Below are 6,397 nucleotides of genomic sequence, written 5' to 3' on the forward strand. Positions count from 1 at the left end.
AATCCCGAAGGATCAAGAAAACCCTCTTTGTTCTTCGTCAAATCCTCCTTCAAGATCAAGCCCTAACGGCCCTTGAAGAAAGTGTTCATCGTTCATCATCAGTTCATCTTAAGATCAAGCCCCAACGGTCCTTTGGATCAACAACACCAACAAATCCACACACCCGTTCTTCAAGATCAAGCCCAAAAGCCCTTGAAGATTCGTTTATCAACTGTTCATCCTAAGATCAAGCCTCGATGACCCTTTGAATTAACAACATTAACAAATCCACACAACTGTTCATCCCTAGACCAAGCCCTGACGGCCCTTTAGATCAACAGCTCATTCACAAATCTACACCTTACGAAGATAGAATCAGAGGACTAAATTGTAAAAGAGATTGTAACTCTAAAATCAGTACAAAAATATTATTTTGTACACGTGTTCTTGTTTCAGGGAAATTCGTGTTTACAGACATGTGGGCAAGGAGACAGGCAACTATGGAGGTTTTCATGGTGGCCATGGTTTTGGGGAGAGAAACGAGGATGGTGAAGCCATCTTGGATTTTGCAATGGCATACGATCTCTTCTTTGCCAACACCTTCTTTAAGAAAAGAGAAGAACTTGTGATCACCTATAAGAGTGGGTAATCAAAATCACATAGATTTTCTTCTAGTGAGGAAGGGGGATCGTATAACTTGTAAGGATTGCAAAGTTGTACCAGAAAAGAGCTTGGCAAATCAACATCACTTGTTGGTGATGGATGTACTTATCAAAAGAGAGAGAAAAAAGAACAAGACCTTGAAGTGCCCAAGGACTAGATGGTGCAATCTAAAAGGAGAAAAACAAACCATTTTCAAAGAGAAAGTAATTACCCAATGCGTTTGTGATAGAGAGGGGAATGTAGCTGAATGTGGAATTCCATGGCTAGTAGTATCCGAAAAGTAGCAAAAGGGGTATTAAGAGTGTCCAAGGGCTTTGCTCCAAACCAAAAAGAATCTTGGTGGTGGAAGGAGGAGGTACACACAAGGGTTAAGGCTAAGCAGGAATGTTGTAAAGCTTTATACAAGGATAGGACCGATGAAAATTGTGAAAGGTATAGAATAGCGAAGAAGGAGGCAAAGAAAGCTGTGAGAGAAGATAAGTTAACAGCTTTTGACGATATGTGTAAGGGACTGGATACCAAAGAAGGAGAGTTGGATATCTATAAATCTGCTAGAGCAAGGGAAAAGAAGACAAGGGACCTAAACCAATTGAGGTGCATTAGGGATGAGAATGGAAAGGTTCTTGCTACAGAGAACGTGGTCAAAGACAGATGGAGAGGTTATTTTCATAATCTTTTCAATGAAGGACATGAAATGAGTATTTTGGGGGAGTTGAGTAACCCAAAAGAGTGTAGAAATTACTCCTTTTACCATCAAATTAGAAAGGAAGAAGTGGTTGTAGCTTTGAAAAAGATGAAGCATAGAAAAGCAATGGGCCCAGATGATATACCGATCGAAGTGTGGAAAGTCTTGGGAGAGATGGGTATAGCATGGCTCACAGACCTTTTCAATAGAATTTTGAAAATGAAGAAGATGCCAAATGAGTGGCAAAAGAGCACTTTGGTGCCTATCTACAAGAATAAGGGCAACGTACAAAATTGCATGAACTATAGGAGTATTAAGTTAATGAGTCATACAATGAAGCTCTGGGAGAGTAATTAAGCATAGACTAAGGCAAGAGACACGCATCTTGGACAACCAATTCGGGTTCATGCCATGGCGATCAACTATGAAGGCAATCTATCGCTTACGAAGATCAATGGAAAGATATAGATATATGAAAAAGGATTTGCCCATGGTCTTTATTTGTAAAAAAGCTTATGATAGGGTCCCAAGAGACATTCTTTGGAGGATTTTAGAGAAGAAAAGAGTACGAGTAGCATATATCCAAGCTATAAAAGATACGTAGGATGGAGCATGGATTGTCGTAAGAACTCATGAAGAACAAACCGAAAGTTTCCCCATAACTGTAGGGTTACATCAATGCTCATCTTTGAGTCCTTACCTTTTTGCCTTGGTAATGGATGAGTTAACGAGACATATTCAAGATGATATTCCTTGGTGTATGCTTTTCGCAGACGATATAGTGTTGATAGATGAAACCCAGGAATGAGTAAATGCGAAGCTTAACCTTAGGAGAGAAGTGTTGGAATCTAAAAGTCTTCGCCTAAGTCGGTCAAAGATAGAGAGTATATGGAGTGCAAGTTCAATGCAAACGGAGGCTCAAATAAGTTAAGGGTGAGGATTGGAGATCAAGAAATACCAAAGAGTGACTGCTTTCACTACCTAGGATCTATCTTGTAAAAGAACGAAGAGTAAGGATGGAGACCTCAACCATAGAATAGAAGTTGGATGGATGAAGTGGAAGAGTACATCCAGCATGTTGTGTGACCATCATATACCATTGAAACTCAAGGGAAATTTTTATAGGACGGCAATAAAGCCGGCAATGCTTTATGGCATGGAATGTTAGGCGGTGAAACATCAACACGTACATAAAATTAGTGTAGCATGGGTGTAGCGGAGATGAGAATGCTTCGTTGGATGTATGGGCACACGAGAAATGATAAGATTAGGAATGAGGATATCCGAGGTAAAGTAGGAGGAGCTGAAATTGAAAGAAAGATGAGAGAAAATGGGTTACGGTGGTTTGGACATGTGAAACGAAGGCTTACTGACTCTTCGGTTAGAAGATGTGATTATGGGACAGAGGTTCAAAGCCGAAGGGGTACAGGAAGATCTAGGAAGACTTTGGAAGAGACTCTAAGAAAAGACTTAGAGTACTTGGATCTAACAGAAGACGTGACACAGAATTGAGCACAATGGTGTTCTAGGATTCATATAGCCGAACCCACTTGGTGGGAAAAAGCTTTGTGTTGTTGTTGTTGTTACACTTTTTATTATTGATGCAATATATGTTTACATTGATGAGTTATGAGTGAGGAAGAAACAGCCTGATCTTATTGGAAATTAGTGATGGAATGATTGTAATTGCCAATTCTTCTGCATGAAGGAAATAAAATCAGCAAACTGGCCACAGTATGTCACAGTATTTGGAAAGGGAGTTTTGACGAAAAAAAAAAATTAGAGGAATACTTACCATTTGGTTTTGATTTTCAAAGTTGAATTCTCTATGTTATGATTGTTGCATCACTTGCCTATTCGTAGATTCTCATTTCGTGAAATGTTACATTTGCACACAGAAAGATGAAGAAGTAGAATTCTGGAGGCAGAAGTTTGCTAGAAGTCAAGCTGACAGAAAAGATAGGGAAGAAGCTGAAAGCAGTAAAGCTAGTTGCGCAACTCAAGAAAATGAAAGTTTTAGGTTAGAATTCCGTTGTCTATGTACTTTTAGTTGTGTAGGTAAAAATGTCACACGTGCACTACCTAGGGTTTCCTTTTACCATTCCGGCTCATTCTTAAGTATAAGGTTTGTACATTTAATCTTATGCAAACTCCTAATCCACCCCACCACGCACACCAAAAAAAAAAAAAAAATTCACAGGTAAAAAGAAGGATATATCCTATTTTATGTTGTGTCTCCTTTTATAGGGTTAAAAATTGTTGCAATGCTTTTTTGTGAGTGATTGGTAATGTCAAGTAATGTAATATTATACTTCACGATTTTTGAATGAGATAAGTTGAATTTTGAATGAGATAAGTTGAAGTACCCCCAAGGAATTTCAAAATTATGGGATTTAGAAACAAATGATTTAGGTTCCCAAGATTTCATGATTTTTTGTTTGGCTAACCTATTCAGAATAAGATGATTTCAAGGAATTTCTATCTATTTGCTTGCAATCTTGGTTGGATGCATCATGTTGTAAATATGAGTGGTTGTGGTGGTGGATTCTAAGTACCCCAAACTGAGGACTTCAGTAATGTGGTGATATTTTAAATCCATTCCTAGCCTCAAAACCCATATTCCAAATGTACCCTTATTGTCTAGGTGTTTTTGGTAACTTAAACTATACTCACTGCTTCGCGAACTTTAAAACTACAATTTAAGAAACATTGAACCCTAATGTTTAAACTTTTATCATTTTTGATCCGCACGTTGGTAACTTACTCAACGAAACAGTCCTGTTCAGTGACAGGAAGACCCTTTCTTTATTGCATGCTCTGTTGTTATCAGGATAATCTTTTCCTGTTTCTTTTGTACATATTATGTTGTGATGAGGATTTATGGAATGATGCGAGGGGTCTTTATTGAGGACTGCCAGTAGTGCTTGTTGCCCAAATAGGATTTGCATCCTTATTATTTTTGAACAGTTTTCTAGACATCTTTCTTATGCTATGTTGATCTTCGTCGTTTGGTGTTATACTTCTCACCAAGTAATACACAGTGTCTCCATGTAACTGGAAAACAAAAAATACATGTAACTTATCCCTAGTATGGGTACCTGTACTTGGAAAGAATACTATACCCTTTATTAGTTATTCTGGCATAACCGGATTTATTCTAAGAGGCCATTGTTATAGCAGACAGTAGTGGAAAGAAAAAGCAACAGCCCAACAAATCTGTAGCTGAAGCAGAGATTTCTATTAGTAGGCTTGACATCTGCCTTGGCCTCATTACTAAAGCTCAGAAGTATCCTGATGCTGATTCACTATACGTAGAGGATATTGATGTAGGTGAAGGACAAACCAGAACAGTGGTCAGTGGACTTGTCAAATATATACCTCTCAATAAAATGCAGGTTTGTTTACATCTACCAATTTTTTAATAATAAAGTTACTATCAATTTCTGTCAACATTTATTCATATTAATTGTTCTGTGGCAGAACCGGAAAGTACGTGTTCTTTGCAATCTGAAGCCAGCAAACATGCGGGGTATTAAGTCAGAAGCAATGGTTCTTGCTGCTTCGAACAGTGACCATACCACAGTAAGCAGCCCCGTACACCTTTAATATTTGCATCTCATGTGCTCTTCTTAAGCCACGCATCACTGTAGTGATTTTATGCTAATGATTGATCACTCTTTGAGTGACCAAACAAAGGAGTCTACTAATATGGATCTTGATGATACCTAATTTTAATTTTTGGTCTTTGACATGGTATCGAATAATGAGGATATTTTTCACAGCATTATGTTAAACATGCTGCTGGTAGGCAGGTGATTATAAGTGTTGTTCCTATTATGCATAAGGTCGTGGCAATGATAAAGTGAGATTTTGCGTCTTCATAAGTCCTGTAGTGGTTTTGATAATCAGAAAGTAAAATCTCAATCAAACTTGAGTCACAGTGACTCGTGTTTGTCTCTGATTAGTCAGTTTGGGAAGAATTATGCCTTTGTAACTCACGTTTCTTGTGTAATTGTACGTTTGTGGACACAAATGCAAACACATTATTTTCAGAACCTTCTCAAGCATGCATGTATTATCTGTATGCAATGGTTCAATGGACAAGGACAATTAGACACTAATGTAATTACTGATAAACTATCTTCAATGTTGGTGCACATTCAGGTTGAATTGGTTGAACCGCCAGAAGGTGCACAAATTGGTGAGAAAGTTACATTTCTGGGGTTTGTAGGTGAGCCTGATGAGGTGTTGAACCCGGAAGAAGAAGGTGTGGGAGACCTTGCAAGTGGATCTGCACACGAACACTGAACTAGTGGCGTGCTACAAAGATATTCCGCTCAGAACATCAGCTGGTGTTTGCACTGTGGCCTCTATTGCCGGTGGGTCAATTAAGTAGAAAGACAATTACTCGAGATTGAAAAGGAAAAGTTTTTCATTGTTTGTCATCATTGTCTGTTAGATCAATAGTACTTATATTTATACATTTTGTGTTTGGTAATTTGGAAAACCGTAGCTGATCAAGTTTTGCTCGTTAATGGAAACTAGTTTTCTCTTCTGTTGGGAGCAAAATGAAAAGGGGTACACAGATTTTGGATTTGAAAATAATTTTACCCGTGCTAAAATGGCGTAATAGTTAATACGCAGACTAAGGCCTTCCACACTAGTCTGGGAAAAGTGAGTGTGATACATAAAACTTCATGGGAATCACTTTCCTTAAGTGGGCTGGAATCACACTCCCAATGCGAGTTCAACAATATATTCTTTGTTGTGGCTATTTAACCGAACATTGACACCATCTCATTTCCATTAACAATGGAAAAAGCACAAGCTAATGTGCAAACTGAGAATGAACCTGTTATACAAGGTGGAAATCAAAATGATTTCTCTACACCATCACAAGGATCTTAGTCCACTACTTCAAATGCAGAAGGACAAGAACTGCAGGGTTCCTCCCCAGGAACAACTCCATTAAAAATGAGGAGTTTAGATGAGATCTATGCAGTCTGTAACTATTGTATTGCTAAACCAGAGAGTTTTGAAGAAGCAGAAATGGATCAGTCTTGGCAGAAA

At 38.3% G+C, this 6,397-nt stretch overlaps 1 pseudogene; it reads left to right on the forward strand.

The window, feature by feature from the left end:
* Positions 1–901: 901 nt before the first annotated feature.
* On the forward strand, positions 902–5,635 carry LOC148691559 (uncharacterized; annotated as a pseudogene).
* Positions 5,636–6,397: the final 762 nt, after the last annotated feature.

This window comes from Pyrus communis, chromosome 13, assembly GCF_041283825.1.
Source record: "Pyrus communis isolate YQ-2024b chromosome 13, ASM4128382v1, whole genome shotgun sequence".
Lineage (NCBI taxonomy): Eukaryota > Viridiplantae > Streptophyta > Magnoliopsida > Rosales > Rosaceae > Pyrus > Pyrus communis.